Source organism: Peromyscus leucopus, chromosome X (genome assembly GCF_004664715.2).
Source record: "Peromyscus leucopus breed LL Stock chromosome X, UCI_PerLeu_2.1, whole genome shotgun sequence".
NCBI classification, from domain to species: Eukaryota; Metazoa; Chordata; class Mammalia; order Rodentia; family Cricetidae; genus Peromyscus; species Peromyscus leucopus.
Window position 1 is genome coordinate 29,532,711 of NC_051083.1, and position 26,111 is coordinate 29,558,821.

Below are 26,111 nucleotides of genomic sequence, written 5' to 3' on the forward strand. Positions count from 1 at the left end.
AGTCATTCAACTGAGAAGCAATTTGTGCAATGCTAATATTTCAAATATTAAAGAAAAGTAGAACATTTTGCTTCACTAGCATTTATTGAATTATTGAATTCACTAGATATTTATTCATATGGTGGCTGTTTGTCACTGTTACTTGCTTAAGTAAGAATGCAAATATGTATAGAATCAGTGGGTAATCTAAACTGTGGGCTAAAAACATCAGATGCTTATCTCTTGGTTATTGCAGGTGCTGAGTATAAGTCCTACCAGTTTGCCAGCTGATGCTTCCATTAAAATGGTTTTGCTCATGTATGATATATAATTGATTCATGACGGTGAGCAAAGGGTGTTCCTTCTTCTTCCTTCACTAGGTCCTAGAAGTCTTTTCTATCTTTCTCTGTGTTCTATGTGCCCAAAGGCTAACATTATGGGCTACATCATTCAACTTTCCATGTCACTAGCTTTTGGTTCATTCCAGCTAAGAGAAAATGCTTGGAGGGTGACTAGGGAAAAGAAGATTTTAACATAGCAAAGTAAGTATTCCACTGGCTCTCTTCCATACCACTCTTGTAATATCAGTATGGGCAGTATCTCCCCAACTTTTGTCATGGTATCATTCTTTCATTTCCCAGGACTCTTCTCTCCAAAGTCTCATCCCTTGTTAGGAGGGCTAGTGAGATGGTTCAGAGGGCAGAGGGGCTAGCTGCAGAACCGTGGTGACCTGAGTTCTACACTCAAAACTCACATAAATGTGGAAGGAGAGAACCAACTCCTCAGAGTTGCTCTCTGATATCCACATACATGATATGACCCACACATACCTCCCCCCATACATCAAATACCCACACATAATAATAATAAATTAATAAAAAATGAAAAGTCTCTGTTAGGAACCCCTCTCCACTGCTTGTGGTAGCTGCGTTCCCTGCTTTGCCTCAGTGGATGCTAAAAGAATCCTGCTGTTGCCATACACTGTGTATTAGTCACTCATCTTGACAAAATAACTAAAGAAGGAAGTGGGGATTTACTCTCAGCTCCAGGGTACAGTTCTTCCAGGAAGGGCCTATGACATGACTATGAGAGCTGAACATTGAAGCAGTTGATCGCTTTTGCATACACAGTCTGAAAGCAGAGAGATGAATAATGTGCTCAGCACCCCTTCTTTTTATTCAGTGTGGCACTCCAGCCCTTGGGATGGACACTGGTACTTAAACAAAGCTCATGAGTATGTATCATTTTCCCTAATTGCAAAAAGTCTGCTTTCCACAAACGGATTTTTTTTTAATTCCGTATGCCTATTGATGTGTCTCAATTTTCTTACTAGAATTTTACAGGAATTCATGAGGATTTACATGAGAAGTTCTTTGACTCTTTAGTGGAAAAGACACCATTAAAGTGAAAACACAAACATAGCCTTATCTAAGACACATGCTAGAAATAAAAATCCCAACAAACTAATACACCGTCTCATGCTTCCAATTTCTCATCTTTAAACTCACAGCTAAACTGACTCTTCCTCTCTCGATTGATATAATCTAGAAAAACCCTCACAGGCATATCCAGAAGTTAACTAATCTAGATTATCTATCACAGGTCAGCAGATGGCTCATCCTCTAGGTAATTCTACATTCTCTCAAGTTGACAGCTAATATTAACCATCACGCACTGGTACCCCAACATTCCTCAATAGTTTCCTCAACTTCATCCATACCTTAAATTCACCCCTTCAGTAAAAAGATGCATTCAAAACTCCCAAGTGAGTGGACTATTTTATGCTTGGATTCTGACCCATATTTATTTTTCTTATCCCAATCCTATTTTACATGGGCAATTATGAGGCTAGAGAAGCTGGATCGGGGGATGATTTCCTGAAATATTGTCTCCCTACAGCTGTTTTTTAGCACCCAGGATGGCAGGCAAATGTCTTCCATGGGTCTTTTTTTCTATCTTCTTACTTGTGGTGTTTTAAAAGATTGAAGATGGTAAACTATTTTTATAGTTTACAATTGGACAGAGATTTTCTTTTCTACTAAGAAATTAGACCCAAGAGCTTGAAGCTAATTTGAATTTCTTTAAATGAGAAATCTTAGCTTGAGTACTTACTTTTGAATGCTTAATTGTTCAGCTTTGGAGCATTTTCATTTATTTTTGAATGATAATAAATCATTTGAGTGGCCTATTTTGTTTATAAAGTGCTTCATTTGGCTATATTTCAAGAAATGCAGCATGGCAAACAATGCTTGTAATATGAATGGTTCAGAAAACAAACAAAGAGCTGATAGAGCCTCCATTCTTTGAAACAGTATAAATGGACCCTCGTTCTTGAACAAAGCTCTTCCAGATAAGCATGTATCATTTTACATAATTGTAAAGAGTCTCCTTCCAACAAATGGGTTGTAAAATCTCTTATGCCCATCGATGTGACTCAACTTTTATACTAGAATTTTATAGGAATAAATGAGGACTTATACATGGGAAATCTTTGGCTTTTTAGTAAAAGAAATCAATAAATTGGAAACACTAACATAGCCATAGCTCTAACACATCTAGAAATAAAAATTCCAGCAAGCTAATTCACCTGATCATGCTTCCGGTTTCTCATATTTACACTTGATCTTAGCCAAAAGGCCGAGAAGCGATGGTTTCTCATATTTAAAGCAAAAGCAATGAAACCTTCTGACTTCATAAGCACTTACAATTCTTGTAAAGCAGATCTAGAGACAAGAACTAGGGAACAGAGGGCTCACTTGGGATACAATCCCAGGAAGCAAGAATTAGCAAAGTGAGACTAGGGAAGAGAAAAATACTACAAAATACTATGTGAGTGTTACCACCGTGGGTAATTTGAATTGAAACACATCAGAAATTCTCTCAGCATCCAGAAAGAATGTTCTTCACATTAGGATAAGTGCCTTGCTCCACCAACACCAGAGATGCTTCAGAAGATTGGAATCAACATATGAACTCAAGAACTGGATAATGTGCAGAAAATGAGAGAATTTGGAGCAGTCCAACCTAAATTGGGATGTCTCCATCAAACCTATCCTCTCCAGGCTGAGGGGAAAGAGAAGAGAAGAGAAGGTGAAAAACTGTAAGAGCTAGAGAAGATGAGCAACTCCAAGGAAATGGCATGTTCCAGATACAAGAGTGCTGTACATGTGAACTCACAGAGACTGTGAGAGCACATATCAGACCTGAACAGGTTCAAATCAGACAAAATGTCAGCGAGGAGAAGAAGCGTACACAAAGTTGTGCCCCTACAAGAGAAAATCCGTATACTCCAGTGTATTGGGTATAACTCATTGAGTGTATCAACTCCACTCCAGAGCAAGCCTCATGCCCAAGAGTAGTTGGCCAGCACAAAATGACCTCAGTGTTACTTTTGTGGTCTTTGTTGTTTTGCTTTGTTCCGGCATTTTTTTTTACTTTTATTCTTCTCTCACGCATTACATTCCGACCACAATTTCCCCTCCCTTCATGCCTCCCAGGTCCTTTCCCCACTTCTCTTCTCCCCCAGATCAACTCCTCCTCCGTTTCCCTTTAAAAAAAAGACAGACCTCTCAGGGATATCCACTGAACTTGGTCTAACAAGATACAATAAGACTGGGCACAAACCCTGGCCATCTTCTATAACCAGGCAAGACTCCTAGCAGTGGGACCTGATGGGAGCAGATGCAGAGACCCACAGCCAAACACTAGGTGGAGCCAGGGGAACTCCACAGAAGAAGAAGGAAGGATTGTAGGAGCCAGAGCTGCAGGGGACACCAGGAGAATGCGGTTCACAAAATCAACTAAGCAGGGCTCATAGTGGCTCACAGAGACGAAAATGACAAACATGGACCTGTACGGGTGCGAGCTAGGTCCTCTGCATATAAGTGTTACAGTTGTATAGTTTGATGTTCTTTTGGGACTCCAAACACTGCGAATAGAGAGTGTCTTTTACTTTTATGCCTGCTTTTGGGACACTTTTCCTCCTACTGGGTTGCCTTGCCCAGCCTTGATATGTGGATTTGTTTAGGCATTTTTTGTCTTATTTGTCTTTTGCCTGTTTGTTTTGATTTTTGTTTTTGTGGAGTTTTTTTTTTCTTTTTTGTTTTTGTTTGTTTTTGATATTTTTTTAGAGTTTTCTTGATTTGTTTTGTTTCGTGAGAGAGATAGAACTTAAAATTAGATGGGTAAGGAGGTGGGGAGGACCTGAGAAGAGTTTAGTCAGGGGAAATCATGATCATAATATATTGTATGAAAACAATTTAATAGTTAAAAATAAAGAATGTTTCTCATAACTGTTCTGAAGCCAGGGGGTTGGTCATTGACCAAAGCATTTATTCAGGTATTTTTCCACTTATTGAAGATTGCTACCAAATGTTAACTCTCTAGCACTTCCTTTTCCAGATGTACTTATACAGATGTTGGAAGGATCCTCTAGGACCCTGAGACCAAAAAAAAAAACAAAAAAAAACAACGTGAATGTTTCATGTCTTTGAGATTACCTTTAGGGAGCAGAAAACTGTCCATCACAAAGGTTCTGAATGCGATATGTTGCAAAAAATATACTTTAAATGGGTTTGTTTAGGGCCCAAATTAAGATGGATGTGGTAGAGAAAGGTTTCAAAAGACATCTGAGATCACAGCAGTGAAGCTTATGACTACCAAAAAGGAAAGAAAAATGTGGATTAAGCTTTATAGTTCCAGGTAGTTTCTTTTTTCATAGCAGAATAGGTCATAGCAATATGAGTCAATAAGGAAGTTTCATGCAGAGTTATATTGGCATTAGGAGCATCTCTTTCTCTGTGTGTCTTACATTTTCTGCATAGAAGAGTATCCATGAGTATGGTCTTTCAGGCCTCTTCATCTGAGAATGCCATGAGATAATAAAATGCACTTGTACAACCTTGTCCTTCCCTCATTGCCCTTTACTATATTAACCTGTTGTGTTGGTTCATTTTCTTTATCAACTGGACACAATCTAGAGTCACATGGTAAAAGTCTTAATGAAGGTTTATGTTAATTGGATTGGCCTGTGGGAAGGTCTCTGGAGGTTTATTTTGATTATGTCAATTGAATTAGGAAGACCCAGCCTACTGTGCATGACAACATTCTCTGGATTTGGGTTCTGAACTATGTGAGCAGAAAAGGTGAGCTAAGTAATAAACATACACACATTTATTTCTTTCTGCTCTTGGCTGTGGATGACATGGAAATACCTACAAGTCCCTGCCTTAATTTCCTCAAAATAATGAAACAGTAAGCCAAATCAACCCTTTTAGGAGGGATATTTTATCACAGCAACTGGAAATTAAATTAGGTTAGTTGCCTATAAGAGTATTGAAGTTTGGTTGCCTTCATCCCTATTCTTGGATAAGAAGTTTGTGGTTTCTTGCAATACAAGCTGATTGCTTCATTCAGTCTGATTTATTATGCCAATCAATGTTAAGAACTCCATTTGTCACTTGGAAAGCAGAGGCAGGAGGATAAGACTTTAAGACCAGCCTGGTCAACAATGTGAGTTCCAGGATAGCCAGGACTGTTACATAGAGAAATTCTATCTTTAAAAAAAATCAAAAAATAAAAAAGAACTCCATTTGTGGGCCATCAAGATATCAAGATGGCTGCACAGATAAAAGTGCTTGCTGTATAAGTCTAATGACCTGAGCTCAATCCCCCAAAACCCATGGTGGGAGGAAAGAGCAGAGCGAAAGTTATTTTTTGGCCTCCACATGTAGGCAGTGGCATACATATGCCAAACACACACACACACACACACACACACACACACACACACACCCCAACACCAGCACCACCACCACCAAAAACAACAACAATAATAATTTTAAAACTTAAAAAAGAAATCCACTTATCCTAAAATATAAGCCACATTCTTGAATATCCGGCATTCCTTGTACATTTAGAACTATGTCTAAATAAAGATGCTGCTAGTACTTCTGAACCTCTCACAAAATGAAGACCAACTAGAAAGAGCTAACAAAGTCAAAAGATAAAGTACAGTTCATTTTAGAAAGGCCTTGATAGTAAACGGAGAGCCTTGGTAATTTCTTAGGCATATAATATGTTTGGGAAATTGAGAGATTAGAGAGTGCACATTTCTAGGAACTTAACAAAAAAAAGAGTCACATTCCTGGAAAATGACCTTAAGCAACCAACATCCAATAATATATTTAATCAGAGTACATAGGCAGAGTACATTTGAATACTGGAAATATAAAAGGATGGGGAAAACAAAATATTTCATTTTTGAAAAGAATGCCTTTTTTAGGATATCAAATTCACCAAAAGGGACAGAATTTTCTGGCTATTTCTCTTTCAGGGCCAGACAACCAATTTTCTCTGTTACCAAGCATCTTCGCAGAATTATCTCTTTGTGCTTCAAAGGGCCTTAGGAAATTAATCCAGCTCCCTTATTTTTCTGTCCCCTGCAACCAAGGTAGACAAAGGTTTTCATAAAGGGTCAGATTGTAAATATTCAGTGCACTACAGGGTTTGCACCACAATTCAACTCTGTTATGACATAAATGAAAGCAGCCACAGAAGGTGTCGTAACAGAATGGGTGTGGTTGTGTACCAAAAAATACACAATTTGAATAAAATAGGCACTGTACTAGATTCAACTTTCAGGCTGTGTGCCATCCCCTGCTTTAGCCCAATGATCCTTAAAATATGGTGTGAAGGATGGCACCTATCCAAAACAAGAATTTGTCATCATCTACAATAAAACAGTACAGAAACTGATAGTAAACATTAAAAGATCTTTCTTTATCACAGCAACATAAAAGCATATGAGAACAGCAAGTTTCTCAATTCCTGCTCCAATGACACCTCCCTATAATACACGGATTTCACAATCTACAGGAATGGTTTCATGCTTTTTAGCCTTGAAGCATAGGTTCCCAGCTGTGGCCTTGAGTCCTTGAGTCTTTTCACAGAGTTAGATGATGGCATGCTAAGTGATTTTCTGTCAGGGGACAGAATAGATTACTTCAGTCTCTAAACTCTGCTTATATGTCTGGGCTTATTAGGATCCAGGATGTTGTTCCATGCCAGTCTGCCCTTTCTCAACTATTTGTTTAGGATCTTGCAGTCTATAAGTTAAATAGATGCAAAAAAAACAAAAACAAAAAACTAGAAACCAAAATCAATGCCAGCTATTTCTTTTTATCTTCACACCATGGCAAAGTTGCTATTTTATAAGAATAATCCATGTTTCTCAATGAAACAAAATACATTATTCCAAGTACTGTATCTCCCCTTCTGGTTCTTACTATACACCCTGAAATTTTCACTCCACAGTTGCATAGGACACACACACACACACACACACACACACACACACACACACACACACACACACATTCCAGGTAGGTATTTAAAACTCCAGTGAGTAATGAGGGCAAATGTCATGTCAGTGGAAGGTAGAGCTGCTAACATCATTTGCAGAGGGCTCTTAGAGGCCTACAACTCTAAATGATGCCAAAGATTCATTGACTGTGTCAGCAAGATCAGTTTAAAGAATGGTTAATGAATGAAAAATATCAATTCGTAAATGAAAAAGAAAACCCTGGCTAATACAATTGAGCTGTATGACCACAGAACAGTAAGCCTAAGATCAGTTTTAGACACAATTGCTTGGATTTCATTTTGAGGACATTTAGATGCTTAACAGTTTCAATTTTAGATTTCACTAATTCAGTGGCATTGGTGAATGATTTGTGTACCTTAGGCCAATGTTTGTTCTGAATAAACTCTATATATAGTGGAGATAATTAATGTTACGTATTTATTGTATACTTTGACTCATATCCATAGACTTATTTTTAATTTTATGGGTATTTTTTCCTTAAGTAGAGTCCAGAAGAACCTTTGTAAGGTGACATGGTAAACTTATGTGTTTTATTTTGTTTCTAAATATCTGTATGAAACAAATAATACTTGTTAAGTTTCCCATAATTTGGATATCTTATGGGTTATGGTGAGCCATTTCACTTAATTAGTCCAAATTAATGCCGAATAGGATTTTTAATTAATTATCCTTTGAGAAATTATAATATAATAACACTTTCCTTCTTCCAAACCTTCCTATATACACCTCCTTGCTCTCTTCCACAACTATGGCCTCCTTTTTAATTCATTGTCATTACATACATTATGTATATTATATACCTATATATTCCTAAATACATAAATACAACCTGTTCAGCCTGTGTAATGTTATCTGTATGTATGTTTTCACGGCCGACCATTTGGTATTAGATAACCATTGGATAACAACTGGTGTGCTATTCCCCAGAAAGGATATTTCTCCCACTGTTAATGTTTCTAAGTTGCCTGTAGTTCATTATGTAAGGTTCATGCCTCCTTGGTTTTTCTTTTGCACTTTCATTTGTCTATTGTTGTCCTTGTTCAGCTCATGCTTAAGAAGTCATGTTGTTGAGAGTTTATGGATATAGCTTCTAACAGTCTTAAGGGACAAAATTTCACAGTGAACTCCCTGATCCTCTAGCTCTTATAATCTTTCTGTCCTCTCTTCTGCAATGATTCCAGAGCCTTTGGTGTGGGATTTGTTTTATAGATGTATTCAGTGAAGCTGAACTCCACACCTCTGTATTTTGATTGGTTGTGGTTTTCTGTAATAGTTTCAACTCTGCTGCAAAGAGAAGTTTCCTTGTAGAGGTGAGGACTACACTTATCTGTGGGTATAATGACAAGTGTGTAGAATGTATTTAGCGATCATGCTGGTTTAATAAAGTGGCAATTGTAGGTTCTCCTCCAAGATCCATGACTTCACTCACCCTGGGTAACTGGCTAGGTTTCCAGGATTAGGCACGATTTCCATCATGTGGAGTGGGTCTTAGGTCCAATTAATGAGCAGTTGGTTACCACCAAGGTATGTATGCCATTCCTGCACCTTTAGAGTTATCAAGCCATGGTGGTCGTTGAGGTGGTTCATAAGTGTCATGGTTAGGTAGGACTGTTGGTTGTTTCTCTCCTTTGGAAGCTTGCATGATGCCTTCTGGTACCATGAAAGCTAGTCATGAGGAGGAGGGTTTCAAATCATTTGTGCCTCAGGGATCTCTGAGCCCTGTGTCTGAAATACATGGTGTCTTCATCAGTAGGGACTTACCTTCCATTTCTGGAAGATAACCAAGGGCAATATCAATAGGCTATAATGTAGATTAGTATCTATAATATATGGGGCTGGAGAGATGGCTCAGTGGTTAAGAGCACTGATTGTTCTTCCAGAGGACCCAGGTTCAATTCCCAGCACCCTCATGGCAGCTCAGAACTGTCTGTAACTCCGGGGTCTGATACCCTCACACAAGATATACATGCAAGTAAAACACTGATGCAAATAAAATGAAAATAAAAAAAATAAATAACTTGAAAATCAAAGAGTTTTTTAAAAAAAAAAAATGACTCATCAAGAAATGGACCTGGGACCTGAACAAAGAGTTCTCAAAAAAAAAGAAAGAAAAAAAAGATAAGAAACTTCAAAAAATGTTCATCATCCATAGAAATTAGAGAAATGTAAATAAAAACAATTTTGATATTTCATCATAACTCAATCAGAATAGCAAAGATCAGCAAAATAACCAACAACAAATGCTGGAAGGGATGGCGGGGGGAACTCACTCACTGTTGGTAGGATTGTAAACTCGTACAGTCACTCTGAAAATCAGTGTGGAGAATTCTCAAACAGCCAAAAATAAATCTACTATATGCTCCAACTATACCAGTTTTTGGCATACACTCAAATGACTCAACATCCTGCTCCACAGACACTTGCTCAAGCTTGTTCATTGCTGCTTTATTCACAATAGCCAGGAAATGGAAACAACCTAAACGTCCTACAACTAACATACACAATGAAATACTATTCAAGTGCAAAAAAAATGAAATCATGAATGGAAAATTTTTTGTTGGACTATCTTGGACCACCAGCCCACAATAATGACATGAAGGCTTATTACCACTTATTATTAGTTATGAAATCTTGGCCTTATCTTAGGCTTTTTTCCCACCTAGCTCTTATATCTTAAATTAACCTGTTTTTATTCATCTATGTTCTATCATGTGGCTTGGTTACCTCTCCTCTGTACTGTATGTCTGATTTGTTTCACATCTCGCTGGCCTTCCCACCTCTCTTCTTCCCAGAGTTCTCTCTCTCTCCCCAGAAGTCCCACCTATTTTTTCCTGCCTAGCTATTGGCCATTCATCTCCTTATTACACCAATCACAGTGACACATGTTCACAAAGTGTAAACAAATATTCTGCAACATATGAACTTTGCCAATAAATGGATGGAATTAAAAAAGATCATATTCAATGAGGTAACTCAGGCCCAGAAAGACAAACATCCCATTTTCTCTATCATCTGAGGCTCCTAGCTCTAAGTCTTCAGATGTGAGTAACTGTAGAAACCAGAAAAGTAAAAAGGAACCATTACAGGACAAATGTTGGAGCAATAGAAAGTAATAGTGTGGTACAAGTGATTTGATGGAGGAAATGGGAAAAAATGGGTGGACTCTAATTTGGGAGTTGGGGCAGATAATTACAGATGAAGGAGAGCAAAATGACAGTAAAGATGTCTGAAATTATCATAAGGAAGCATACTATTAACTAGCTAAAACATAATACACGGAAGTCTGTATATAAACATACGAACATAGTTTAAATGAAATTTTCTCATCTGGCCAACAACTCTCCCTCCAAGATTCAAAGACTGTTTAACAAAACTCCCAACATGAGGCATGAGAGGCCCTCTTTGGAGTGTTGGTCAGGGTTTTCCAAGGGACTTCCAGTACATTAATGACAAGAATTTTTGAAATCTCTTTTATTTATATCCAGAGCATTGAAAATATGTAGATTTATATTTACTTAAAATATTCACCATGAAGTAATTAAAAATGTGCATTTATTGTGGGAAACACTACTCCCAAAATTAAGAGTAAAATTATATGATTTAGCAGTCCTACTTATGAGAATATATCCAAAATAATAATAAATGGGACTTCAAAGATATGTTTTGCACACTCACGTTCATTAAGTATTAGTCACAAAAGCCAAGAGGTAGATGCAACTCAAATATCCATTGATTAATTGGTTAAGAAAATGTGGTGAATATGTATAATAATGTACTATTTAACCTCGAAATACAAATAAATTCTGTCACACAGCACCACAGGGATGAAATTTGAGGACATTATGCTAAGTGAGATAAACTAATAATAAAAATAAAAATACTGCACAATTCCAGTTCTCAAAGATATTTTGCAAGAAGAAAAATTCTAGAGATCTATTGCATAATAATGTAAGTATAATTAATGCTACTGAACTGTAGAATTATAAATGGCTAAAATAGTACATTTTGTATTTTCTACCATAATTTTAAGAATGTATTAAATTTAAAAAGTACACGCTAATCTTTCCCATATACCTAGAGACCAAATGGGAGATATACTATAAAGACAGCATAGACTACAGCCCTGTGTGGGAAGTGAGTGTGCCATGTCAGGGATCTCAATGACTCAGGCTGCGGGAATTAAAAGAACTTCTCCAAGTCAGACTCGGGGCAATGGCAAAGCCTTGCCCTGGTCTGAGTATGGTGTTCACAATATGTAATGAAAGCATCAGCCACAGCTTTCTCCTCTGAGATGACTATAGCCTGAGACTGCTCCCCTTCAGAGACCTCCAACTTTAGGTCCAGGACCTAAAGAGATTAGCAAGCCCTCTTTCTCATTCAGCCACATATAATAAATGTGCTGAGTTTGCCAGCTGCTGGTGCATCTCCATCAGAGCATACAGCCACTTCATCCTAGGTTTTTTTATAGGAGTGTCTGTCGTTTCTTCATTCCATACCACCCCAGTCAGATTAATTCCAAAGCCCTGCAGGTCCTGGCAGCCTCAAGTGACAATGATTCAATTCCAGTTACGTCATTTGGCAGCTCTACTGTACCAGGCAAGCTAAAGAGTTTCTCTAAACTTTGGCTCCCTAATCCACAATATACTCATTTTGTAAGGATGTTGACCTGACTGAAATTACTCATCAATCTGAAGCTTCTAGTATTGGTGAAATTATTAAGGCCACTCCACATAGCTAAAAGGAGATTTATTTAATGGTGTAACTTACAAATGAAGGAATAGGTAGGTTGAGGGTTCTGGGAAAAACGCAGCAGTAGTCCAGCGATGTTCTCTGGAGAAGTATCCTTCATCCACCTCTAGCATCCAGGCTCCCAGAAGCAAGAGAGCGCAGCACATCCCGATCTCGGGTCTTCAGGTCCTCCCTTGGCCCTGCCTTGTGGGCATGGTAGTTACCAAAACCTCAATGGGGGTTGGAACTTCCAGACCAAAGCTGGAATGGCTACCCACTACATCTCCCACTTTTTGTCTAAATAAGAAGGTTCTAACTTAATACAAGACTCTATACAAAGGAATGGTTATTAAATATTGTCCAGGAGTAATGAGGGATAATGACCTAGATAAGGTGGAACTACAATCAATGTGAACAATATCAAGCAAAAAACACATACTAAAATCCAGAGAAGTCTAGAGTGTAGGTAAATGGTATGTTACAAAGATAATTCCAAAGGGTGTCCTATCGTAAAGAACCTGAATCTAATACTTAATATGTTCTATCTAATATATATATAAAGTTGTAACTATAACTGCTAATCTTCAATCCCATCAAAGACCTGAGAAGGAATATAATGGTACCTGAGAAATGGTAGATGGATGCAAGCAACTTTCGGGAATCTTGCAAGAGTAGACCAAGACAGCTGGCAGCCTGGACAGTCACCTAATGTTCCTCAGCATTTTTGGTGCATTCAAATTGGCTACATGCCTAGATTATTTGACAGACCATTTTCAGAACCAGGAATTCTGAAAGACCATCTTACCCTGTCTTGGCAGAATACAGTGGTCGCTTTCTTTGTGTCCTGCTTGTCCAGGAAGGACAGCATTGCATTCATACTGTCAACAGTCGAGACAAGGGCAGTTCTTTGCCCAGTAGGCCATTTTGTGCCAAGAAGACAAACTTCCAAATGGAAATGTCTAGAAGCCCAACATTCTCTTGGGATCAAATTGGTGCTGACAGGAGCAATTGTGTCTCATGTCAACAGAATTCTAAGTTATTTAAATGCCATATTCTCTAGGTCTATGAAGTGTTTGAAGATTACCTGTCCATCTGACCTATGTATCTGTAAATCTGGATAACCTAACTAACGTAACTATAGAGATGACAAGCTTAGGTGACTATAAATCTGTAAGTCTTATCTACTGAAATAACCTAAGGACTAAGGTTTCATGTAAACAAGGTAAACAGTCTATAAGCAAATGTATGGTAAGGAATGATGACTTCAAAATTGTGACAATAGATATTTATAAAGAGGTAGGAATATATAGTGTGATATGCAGTATGACAATAATCTTAAATATATATATATATATATATATATATATATATATATATATATACCAAATATCCTAAACAGAAGTAGAACATACATAAAGCATGACAGATATAAATTTACATTTGTATCAATATACAAATATTTCAAATAAGAGTAGAAATATATGTACATTATAACAAATATAGTTCTGTATTTGTATCAATATACAAACTATCTTAAACAGGAATATAAAAATAGTTTACATTTGTATCAACATATAAGAATCCATAACAGTGAAAATTACAGTGCAAATTATCTAAGGCTGCTATTTTACTAAATTTATTTACGAGTATATACAATAATCTACCATAATATCTTATACCTATCCATTCCATTTCTCCTTTTTCCTTTTTTTTTATGGAGAATACTGAGTCTAATATTTTCTTCCACCGCCAACCCTATAACCATCATCCATAACCCTGAGAAATATGAAACCTTAGGGAGAAGGGGCATCGTTTTCTTAGAATTTCTTCCTGCTGTTTAGGGGGTGATGGTATCTCTGTTGGATACTGTGAGAAAGCTCAGATAGTTAAATCTCAGTTAGACTAACTGTAGGTTCTGCAGCAAGTCTTAAAGTAATGGGTAAGATTGTCTGAAATTCTGGCGAGAAGTATAGTATGATGATGATTACCATGGCATAATTCTGGATTGGGTAGAGTTATTGTTGTTGGGGCCCCATCATCCTTCTGGAGACTTCCGAGATTGCTATTGGAAAAAATTATTTGTTATCAAAATGGAAACTTTGGATTTAAAGAGGACATAGCATGTAAGAAAGGATTTTGAGAAATCAAGAGTAAGCATGGAGAGAGTTAGAATCTTGAAGACAATGGTCCCTTTTTATTGGTTTCCTTCTGTCTCACACCAGAGGGCTCTTCTGATATGGGACTGAAGAATCTCTCAACCTTTTCTTTTAGCAATATGCTTGGGTTTAGAGGAGTGAGCCAATTCCATCTCCAAAGCCAGCTTGGCTTATAATTGAATTGGAACCACAACTTTTCTAGATTGATAGATAGATGTTAGACAGTGAGATTTTTACCATGTGTAGATTGGTACCAATAGATTCTTTCTTTCTGCTGTAAACATCCAGATATCCAAGGCCTTATGATTTTTGGAAAAGGGTATTTCCATTATCCTGGAAAGACAAAAACAGAACCCTACCCCAACCTTTGATTGTTAAATTTTTCTTACAACTTGTAGAGATGTCACATTGGTGGATGATCTTTTACTTCTCCTCATGAAGGGGTTTTTCCTGTTCGAATCAAATTTTTATTAATTTTGTTGGTATCCATAGCTTTTCATCTCCTGCAGAAACAAAGGCAAAACCCCTTCCCCAACGTAGAACATATCCAGTTTTCCATTCTGAGGTCAGCACATCTTGAAATAAACCGGTTGGTTTAGCTCAGGAGTTTTGTCTGTCGTCCAATGTCTCTCCACAGCCGTTGTTCCTTTCTCATCAGCATTGAGAAAATTCAAGGTTAATAAAGCACTATGCAATCTATTTCTAGGTGTCATTTTTACCTGTTGCTGTTTATTTAGCATCTCCTTTAGAGTTCAATTGGATCTTTCTATGACTGCTTGGCCTGTGGGATTGTGTAGTATACCTGTAACATGCTTTATATTGTAATAAGCAAAGAATTGTCTCATTTTATTGGAGACATATGCTGGGGCATTGTTTGTCTTAATTTGCACAGGTATTCCCATGATGGCCATAACTTCTAATAGGTGTGTGATCACAGAATCAGCCTTTTCAGAACTCATAGGAGTTGCCCATTGAAATCCTGAATAGGTAGGTGTTAATGGTATGGTGTACATACTTTAATATTCCAAATTCTGCAAAATGAAACACATCCATCTGCCAAATTTTATTTCTTTGTATACCTTTTGGATTGCTCCCTGCAGGTAATGGGGTTTGGTTATAGATGGAACAAGCAGGACATTTTTTCACAATATCCTTAGCCTGTTGCCAAGTGATGGAGAAATCCTTCATCAAACCTTTGCTATTTACATGGTATTTCTTATGAAATTCTGAGGTTTCTAGCACATTACCTATTAGTAACTTAACAATCTCATAATTACCTTGTGCTAGAGGTCCTGGCAGACCTATATGGGATCTGATATGTGTTTTATATATATATAGGATGTTCCCTTTTTCTGATGATTTCCTGCAATTGTATGAATAATGACGTTAATTATGTATTATCAGGAATAAATTCAGCAGTTTCAATATGTAAAACAACTCTCTCTCTGCATATTGAGAGTCAGTGACTATTTTGAGGGGTTCTGTGAAGTCCATCAGTACCATAAGAATGGCATACAGTTCTGCCTTTTATACAGAGCTGTATGGACTTTGTACCACTTTACTTAAGTCTCCTGATTTATATCCTGCTTTCCCTGATTTATTCGCATCAGTATAAAATGTGAGGACTCCAGAAATTGACTTTGTCGTACAATGTGAGGAAGGACCCATTCAGTCTTCTTTATGAATTCTAGTCTCTTGCTTTTGGGATAGTGGTTGTTAATCTCTCCCAAAAAGTTACTGCAGGCTCTCTGCCAGTATTCATTATCATTCCATAGTGATGAAATTTCCTCATTAGCTAAAGGTACTACAATTTCTGCTGGGTCCATTCCTGTCAACTGGAGAAGTCTTAATTTACCTTTTTGAATCAAATCAGAGATCTTTTCCATATAAGTCTTTAATTTCTTATTTGGTTTATGTGGTAGGAATATCCATTCCAATATAATATCTTCCCTCTGCATCAAAATACCTGTTGGGGAATGTCTGAAGGGGAATATGACAAGAATGCATTTAAGTTCTGGATCCACATGATCCACATGTGCTTCTCGAAATGTCTTTTCTACTAGAGCCAATTCCTTCTCAGCTTCAGCTGATAATTCTCTTGGACTATTTAATTCTTTGTCCCCTTCTAGAGTATTAGCCAAATTCTGTAGTCCATCTTTGTGTATTCCCATGATACCCAGTAAGTTGGAAATGCTTCCTAATAACTTTTGAAAAACATTAAGAGTCTTCAATCGATCTCTCCTTAGTTGTACCTTTTGGTGTCTAAATTTTTTGTACCTCTATCTTATATCCTAAGTAATTAATAGAATCTCCTCTTGTATTTTTTTCAGGAGCAATTTGCAGTCCCCAGAGAGGCAAAACTTTTTTTACTTCTTCAAACATGCTTTCTAATGTATCTAACTTTGGATCAGCTAATAGGATATCATCCATATAGTGATAAATTATGGATTGTGGAAACTTTACATGAATTATCTCCAATGGTTTCTGTACAAAGTATTGGTACAAAGTAGGGCTGTTTAACATTCCCTGTGGGAGGACCTTCCATTGATATCTCTTGAAAGGCTGAGAATTGTTATAAGTAAGTACTGTGAAGGCAAATTTTTCTCTATCATTTTCTTGTAAGGGTATGGTAAAGAAACAATCTTTTAAGTCAATAACTATTATAGGCCATTCTTTGGGTAGCAGAGAGGGCAAGGGCATCCTAGTCTGTAGGGAGCCCATTGGCTGAATTACTTTATTAATAGCTCTCAGATCTGTCAGCATTCTCCAATTACCAGACTTTTTTTAATAACAAATACAGGAGAATTCCAAGGGCTGGTAGATTCTTCAATGTGTTGAGCATTTAACTGCTCTTGAACCAGCTGTTCTAAAGCTTGTAGTTTCTCTTTTGTCAAAGGCCATTGTCCAACCCAGACAGGTTTATTAGTTAGCCATTTTAAAGGTAAGGCAGTTGGTACTTCTGAGAGTTCAGCAGCAGTTGTGCTCTGTTTGTATACAGCCTGAATGGTTGGTGACTGTTTTTTATAGCATGTTATGATATTATTCCTAGAAACATGCATTGGTCTGTATTCCTTTTCTGAGAGTGTAGGAATTTTAATCTGGGTATTCCACTGTTGTAACAGATCTCGGCCCCAAAGATTTACTGCTACATTTGCTACATATTGCTTCAGCCTTCCTATCTGTCCTTCTGGCCCTATGCATTCAACCCATCTGAAACTCTGTTTTATCTGAGATAGGGTGCCAATCCCTAAAAGTTGGACATCTGCCTCTTGAAGAGGCAATTTGGATGCCATGATTTTGGTGTAACTATAGTCACATCTGCACCTGTGTCTACCAGCACGCCCCCGCCCCCCCCAGAACCAGGCCATTAATTCAAATTCTAAGCTTTGGTCTTTGTTCATTTATAGAAGTCTGCCAAAATATTTGTTTTATAGTGTTCTTTGTAAACTGTGATCCATCTATCAGAGCTGTTTCATCATCCAGTGCAATATCGGTTTTTATATTAGGCATTGGTTTATTCAGTTGTCCTGAAGAGGAATTTCTTCCACAGTGGCTGGGAATGTTCATACTACATTTGATTTTGGGGCCTGCAAGAGACCCCCCTGAGGCATTTCCCACCAGTAAAGGGTTGCCTCATATATCTATTTTTGATCTGCACTCACTGGTCCAGGAGATGGTTGGGATCTCCTGTTTAGGCTATTCCTAAAAGGAGTATTAGTTCTAGGAGTACCCCATGTACAGTTTTTACTTATATGACCTGGTGTACCACATTTAAAACATTTGGTACCACGGGGCCTTTTTTCACCTCTGGGATTTGTCTCTCCTATCCAAGCCTCATTAATGTAGTTAAGAGACTCAACACCATTAGTACATTGAATCCATTCTTCCAAAGGAGCTGATCTGATCTTTAATGGTATAAGTATTCTTCTGCATTCTGTATTAGCATTGTTGAACACAAAAGACTCAGTTAATACTTTTCTTAATTCTTTATCTGATACAGCTTTTATTATAGCTGTGTTCAGCCTTTGTAAAAAATTGGTGAAGGGCTCATGCAGTCCCTGAAATATCTTTGAGTATACCTCATTTGGTTTTCCAGGTTCTGGAATTTTTTCCCAAGCATTTAGAGCTGCTGTATGGCATAGGGATATTGTATGCTCATCATAAGTGGCTTGTACATTCCTGTCAGCAAAACATCCCTCACCACGTATTTGATCTTGGGAGATCACAAAACCTCTAAGTTTACCTTGTTGTTCTAAATTTTTTGCCTCTTCTCTCAACCAGCTTTTCCACTGTAACTGCTGGCTATATTCTAGAACAGCTGAAATTAACTGATGCCAGTTATCTGGAATGATTCTATGAGAGGTAGACCACGAATTTAACATCTGTTTTACGTGTGTGGAGTATATGCCATATGTAACTACTGCTTCCTTTATATTTTTAAAGTCCCTTGTTGAAATTGGTTGTAATGTATATGTATTATATGGTTCAGGGTGTGTGTCATCTGTTGGCTTCTCATGGATGATAACAGGATAAGCCATTGTATGAGAGCCATTTTGAGATGTTACAACCTCTATGGTCTTGCCCTTCTGCTTATTAGGTCCCTTGTCATGTTTACTGGGAGTTTCTTCTAGGGCTTGCAAATGAGCACCTAGGGTCTGTTCTAGGGAGTGAACCTCCTCTCTTGCAAGGGACTCCAGATTTCTCATAGAATCATAGAAGTTTTTATGTTCCTCAGAAACACATGATTCCAATAACCTTATCTTATCAATTAATGATAATTTTTCTTCCTTATATAGTGTCTGAGTATGCACAACTTCACGCTGGAGAGTTAGTGTTCTATCCATTAAATATTCATATTTATTATCAATAAAATCAATTTTGGGTACAAGCCTGTTTTGTAAATCCTGATTAGCAGATTCCAGAGAAAGATTCTTTACTTGTAAGCCTTCATTGCTATCTTTGAAAGCAGATTCCAGAAAGAGAATCTTTTTCTGTAAACCTTCATTGCTGTCTTTGAAAGCAGATTCCAGAAAGAGAATCTTTTTCTGTAAGCCTTCATTGCTATCTTTGAAAGCAGATTCCAGAAAGAGATTCTTTTTCTGTAAGCCTTCATTGCTATCTTTTAAAGCAGATTCCAGAAAGAGATTCTTTTTCTGTAAGTCTTCATTGCTATCCTTTAAAGCCTGTATCAGTCCCAATAATGACTCATCTTTGTTCTTATTATTAAACCAGTGTTTGAACACTGTGTGAATTATTGCGATGAATACCAAAATGGTACAGGCCAAATATGCCTGAGGAAGGTCGTATATTTCCAGGAGAATGTCATTCATCATACAGGCAAAAAGGTTTTTAAATTCTTGTGAGGTAATGTTGTTGGCCATATTACGAGAATTACTCAAAATTTGTTAGTCAATTTTAAAATATAAAATTATCAAGTACTTTTACTTGAAATAAGACACTACCTTACCTTTCCGCGGTTCTGGGGGTGTAGGACTTTTCAGCCAGAAGGTGGCGTTGGTACAGCTCCAAAGCAGGGCCTGCTGGCGCCCTTGGCTGACCACAGATGAAAGTAGGAATCCAGATGGCAGGGAGCCGGCACTTGGAGCAGGGGAATGCCTCACTCACTGAGGTTTTTCGCTGGTCTCCGGGCTAAGCTGGGGAACTGAGATTGGACTAGCTGCTCCCTTTTTCAGGAATGGAACCGTGTAGGCATTCCCTTGTTATATGGAACTTTGCAGGCGAGTTTAGGTACCTGCCAGCCGGGGAGGAGGCTAAGGGTGTGAGCTACACAGACCTTTGGAATTTGCCCCACGTTGGGTGCCAGATATTGGTGAAATTATTAAGGCCACTCCACATAGTTAAAAGGAGATTTATTTAATGGCTTAACTTACTAATGGAGGAATAGGTAGGTTGAGGGTTCTGGGAAAAACGCAGCAGTAGTCCAGCGATGTTCTCTGGAGAACTATCCTCCATCCACCTCTAGTGTCCGGGCTCCCAGAAGCAAGAGAGCACAGCACGTCCCGATCTCGGGTCTTCAGGCCCTCCCTTGGCCCCGACTTGTGGGCGTGATTGTGGTTGTATTGTGTTCCCCAAAGTACTGTGTACTCTAATAAATTTATCTGGGGTCAGAGAACAGACAGCCACTAGATACAAAGGCTAGAAAATGGTGGCACTCACACCTTTAATCCTAGCATTCCAGAGATAGAAATCCCTCTGGATCTCTGAGTTCAAGGCCACATTGGAAATAGCCAAGCATGGTGACACACGCCTTTAATCCCAGAAAGCCAGCCTTTAATCCCAGGGAGTGGTGGTAGAAAGCAGAAAGATATATAAGGTGTGAGGACCAGAAACTAGAAGCATTTGGCTGGTTCAGTTCAGCTGAGATTCATTCCGGATGAGGACTCAGAGGTCTCCAGTCTGAGGAGACAAGACCAGATGAGGATCCGGCTAGGTGAGATAGCTGTGGCTTGTTCTGTCTCTCTGATCTACCAGCATGGACCCCAATAACTCTCCTCAGGTTTGATTTTATTAATAAGAACTTTTAAGATTCCTGCTACACGTGATAGTTACCAAAACCTCAATGGGGGTTGGAACTTCCAGACCAAAGCTGGAATGGCTACCCACTACATCCTAGTTTGTCCAAAAACAACAGCTACAGCAATTAAAAGTACTATAATGACCATGATTGTGATCATCATGATGATGACAAAATGAGGACAACGTATTGTGAGCTGCTACAGGAAAGAAAAAGAATGAAATGCCCAACTCTAAGGACATTACCTCCAGTTTTGCTTAAGAGACTGTGTGGAAACCAGCAACAAACATTACCCTATTCTCCAATGGGGTCATTTTAGGTGATGAACTCTCATCCTCTCCACTATGTCAAATATGTTCTCAGGAGTAAAAGAACCTGTTCAAATCATGACATGAGCCTGAATGCCAATGAGTTTTGTGGGCACTGCCTAGCAAAGAAACAGTTCATGTTCAAACAAAAGGTGGAAGCTGTCTAAGTCTCTCTAATCCACTTCTGTACTTGGATAGATTCATCTTTGTGCTCATTTATGTATATTCTATGGCACATAGTCACAGATTATTATGTTGTCCATTGTAGTTACTTCAGCATTGTCTTCAGTGGGAATATGTTCATGCTCTCCCATTGTAATATTTGTTTTAAGAAAAACCTATCATGAAGTATCATGATTTTGATGGTCCATTTTTAATATAGCATGTTAAGTTATTATCAAACGTGAGTGAATATAAAATGTAAGATAATTTTAACAGCAACTTTTGTATTGACCTTAAGTGATCTATAATAGAAACAAAATTCTCAAACCAGTTTCAGGTTTTGATTATTCAAGCCAGAAGCTAGACAAATGTTCCTATTAAAAAAAACAGATAGTAAATATTTAGGTGTGTAGGCAACATGGTCTCTGTCACCACTCTTCAGCTTTGCCACTGAATCATAAGGCAGCCATAGATGACACATGAATAAATTAGTGAAGTTGTATTGGCAGATTACTTGTATTCCAACAAAGTTGTATGGATACCAAAATGAAAAATTCATATACATTTAAATTATCATTAAATGGTCTTATTTTGACCTTTTAAATCATTTTAAATGTAATTGTTATTTTTAAGCCATCAGGCTGTACAAATATAGACTACAGACCAGTCTTGACCTTTAGGGCGTATTTTGCTGACACCTGATCTATGTTTATTACCCTTTGAAATGTCAGCAGTACCAGCAGATGTCACAGACATCTATAAAATAAGACCCAAACAGACAGTATGCCAAGACACTTGTTGTCTAGCTTGAATGGTTCCTCCTATTGCTTCAGCCATCCTTAGCCTCATGTCCACATGTTTCAGGGATTCTGAGACTATCACAACATCATGATCATCATTCAATTTCCTCTCCTTTCTCCTGCTGTTTCTACAGTGCAAAAGCTCCCTAAATATAACTCTGGAGCCACATTCTCATCTAAGTCCTCAGTACACTTTTTGAACATCAAACTAAGTTTCAAATCCATCTAGCTCAAAATCATTTTTTTTAATCTCTCAATGATATGCATATGTCAAAGTCCTGTCTCATCATTGATTTTTGCCTGCATTCTATTCTAATGAAATGATCTCTATGAGTGCAGAAAATGCGTCTCCTTAACAGTTATGTGTTCCCTCCAAATCAATTCTTAATATAGTGTAGCAGGCATTCAATAAATATTTGTGAATTAGTGATTTTATTAATATACCTAGACACATATTTGGAGGTTTTATATACCCAGTAGCACACCTTCATCTTGTTCCTCTATAGACCTCGTGGGGAAGCAGAAGGGAAGAAACTTTCTCTGAATAGTAGATCACTCCTAAAGAGCTTCCAAACATCTTGTGTTACTTGTAATCTTAGCCCTTATTTGCATTGAGAGCAATGGACACACAGCTTTTACACCTTCTAAATATAAGACTCTTATCATAAGGGAATTGTTCATAAAATCTATGCAAGTAGAATTATAAGGAGACTACCTAGTACCCCAGCACTTGTAAAATAAGGAAGTGGAGCTCAAGCTAAAATCCCCCTTAAAGCCAAGACTAGGACACAATGGCTCTAAGCTGGAGCTCATTCACCACACTTGATTAAATATACATTTCATTCTTTGGATACAAATATCTAGAAAGGGAAGTTCTTTGCCCAAAGTAGATGTGCATTTAACTTTGTGAGAAAATTAAACTTTTTCTGAGTGGTTGAACCAATTCAAATTTTACCAGTAACATATGAGAGTTTCTTGACAGATTCAACCATGGTCTGTTTGGTGCTTTGTTTTTAAACATCCTACTAGGTCTGCAGTAGTGTTTGTTGTGCCTTTAATTTTCATTTTCCTGATAACTATTGATGTTTAAAAAAGATTTTATGTGTTTGCTGACCCTACATACAGCATTGTCATTGAAGAGTCTTTTCAAGTCTTTTGCTCAATTCTTTTTGAACTCTTTGATTTTTTTTTAAATTGGGCTATAGGGGTTCTAGAGTTTTGTAGTGTGTCATATTTTAGTTACAATATTTCACACACATATATATTGTTTATGTCTTTCACCATACTCTAAAGCACTTACTTTTTGCTCACTAAATTGGCATGTATTTTCAACTCACAGCAGAGGCGATGATTTCTGCCACTGCTTTCTACAAAATCCCCAATATTTCAATTTAATATATGAATACACAAGTGGAGCAAATGAATTTCTTGTACTGCTATCAAGCTTGTTGGTCAAAAACTATTTGATTTGCAAAGCCCTTCCTGAGTAGATGGGTCAGTGTTTATTTTCATGGTTTTGCCTCTTCTAAATCAAATCAACCAGCCAACAAGCCTTTATTGAGTACTTTAAGTCATCTCTATAAGGCATTACATATTAAATTCCAGTTCACCAATTCAATTCAGTTTTTTTGCCTTAAGTTTTGTTTGCTTTCTTTTTGAAAGCTTGCATTAAGCCCTTTCATCATTTTTAGTGGCTAGATAACAAATGGGGAAATGAAATTATTTCCCAGAAACTTGATATCATCATAATTCCAATACAAATAACAATAATAATAACACTAATAAAAGCATTAACTTTTCATAATTATTCATAGCATGTGCATACAATTCAATTATACTTAGCAACTGTTTCACTGGGGTAGAAATTATTCTTTTGTGTTTCACTGATAGGAAAATAGTTTAAAGAAGTAAAGCAACTCATCTAAGGAAGGGGTGAGGCAAGATGGCAGGTAAGACCCTCCAGGCATTGATTGTCTGATCTTCTATGTATATATTAGTTTGAACATTTATTTATACACCAACTGTGGTGGTTTGAATAAGAATGCCCCCCAGAGGCATATATATTTGAATACTTAGTCATCAGAGTGATAAGCACTACTTGAAAAGGATTAGGAGATATGGCCTTGTTGGAGTAGGTGTGGCCTTATTGGAAGAAGTATGTCACTGAAGTTGGGCTTTAAGGTTTCAAAAGCCCAAACCAGACCCAGTCTCTCTCTCTCTCTCTCTCTCTCTCTCTCTCTCTCTCTCTCTCTCTCTCTCTCTCTCCCTGCTGCCTGTGGATCTGAATATAGAACTCTCAGCTACTTCTCCAGCACCATGTCTGCCTGCATGCCACCATGCTTCCCACCATGATGATAATGGACTAGACCTATGAAAAGTGTAAGCCAGCCCCAATTAAATACTTCCTTTTAGAAGAGTTTCCTTGGCCACGGTGTCTCTTCACAGCAACAGACACTAAGACACCAACCTACCTTGACAAGAGTTAAAGAAGCCAGATAACAAAACATAGACACATGTTTTAGCATAATAAAAGGAAAAGATTTATGAAAGAGTTCTTCAATTCTAACTAGTGTGGGAAGAGATGCCTCCCATTTTAAAAGGGGTAAAGAAATTCAGCCCAGGCCTTAGACTTGAAACCAAGTACCAAGACTGTCATGGCAAAATCAGATGCCAGTTAGAAACTCTCCCAACACCTACCCCTCTGACAATAAGTGCAGAGTGAGCCAGTGGAAATGCATATAAATCTGTCAGATAACTGCCTCCCTTACTCCAGCTTCAGGAATCAGGTGCTAAAATAGCTAAAATGAGTATAGACTTAGAAAACATAAGCAGCCTGCCTAGAACTTCTAGAAAGACAGACACAGTGTTAAACTGTGAAGAAAGGAATAAAACTGAATAATCATTCACCACATCATATCCCACAGAAGCATCTAGAACTCTCAGGATACTAAAATCTCACCTGACAGTGTAAATCAGATCCCTGATACTGACCAACTAGTAATAAGTATGGATGAACTATATGAGAATGTAAAGCATCGACCTTAAAGAAACTCAACAAACTTCAATAAAATACAGAGAAATCTTCTAAATGAGAAACTTGACAGAAAGATAGAAGCAAATTTAAAAACGAAATGGTCATATTTGGGCTAAAAATGTACCATGCTAAATTAATGGTGTGACAGACTCATATAGCAGGACAGATAAAAGAGAAAAATCAGTGCAGGGCACAATGCTGTTTCCTACAATCCCTCCACTCAAGAGACTGGCGCAGGAAGCTGGCATAGAGTACATAGTGAGATCCTGTCTCAGTTAAGATGGCATCAATGAGCTTGAAGACAAGTTATTTCAAAGTAAACAGTTTACAGAAAAAAGTTGGAAGAAAACCTACAGCAACTTCAACAGCACTACCATAGCACATGCTTAGTTTACTGTGATCCAATGGTATCCTGAGAATGTTGAAAAGAAAGATTATTCACAAGATAGAGCAAAAACTTCAGACACACAAAAGAATTCTGGTATAGAAAAGCCAAAGGTTAAAAGTCCAATTTAACTCAACTAACCCTATCCCAAAGTATCTTGTAGTCAAGTACCCAAAGATAAATGATAAAGAGAAGAGTCACCTGAGAGGAGAGAGTAGCATGGGAATTTTGTGATAATGAAGCAAAACCCCTGTGAACTGAGAACATTGACTCCAAGAAAGCTGATCTTTAGAAATGGAGAGATAAAGACCTTCTCAGACAAACAAGCTGAGATGTATGTCTCCACCAGACTTGGCCTACAAGAAATTCTAACTTGAGCTCTTCAAACTGAAAGAGCTGTGTGGTGGATATAGCTCTGTATAAATAAAATGCTGATTGGCCAGTAGCCAGGCAGGAAGTATAGGCTGGACAAGCAGAGAAGAGAATTCTGGGAACAAGAAGGCTGAGTCAGAAGTAGCAACATGTAAGATACTGGTAAGCCACGAGCCATGTGACAAGGTATAGATTTATAGAAATGGGTTAATTTAATATAGAACAACTAGATCACAAGAAGCCTGCCAAGGCCATACAGTTTGTAAGC

General features: G+C 37.7%; 1 pseudogene; it reads right to left on the minus strand.

Annotated features, from left to right (window-relative positions):
* Positions 1-2,458: 2,458 nt before the first annotated feature.
* Positions 2,459-2,628, minus strand: LOC114702952 (annotated as a pseudogene).
* Between the last annotated feature and the right edge of the window lie 23,483 nt (positions 2,629-26,111).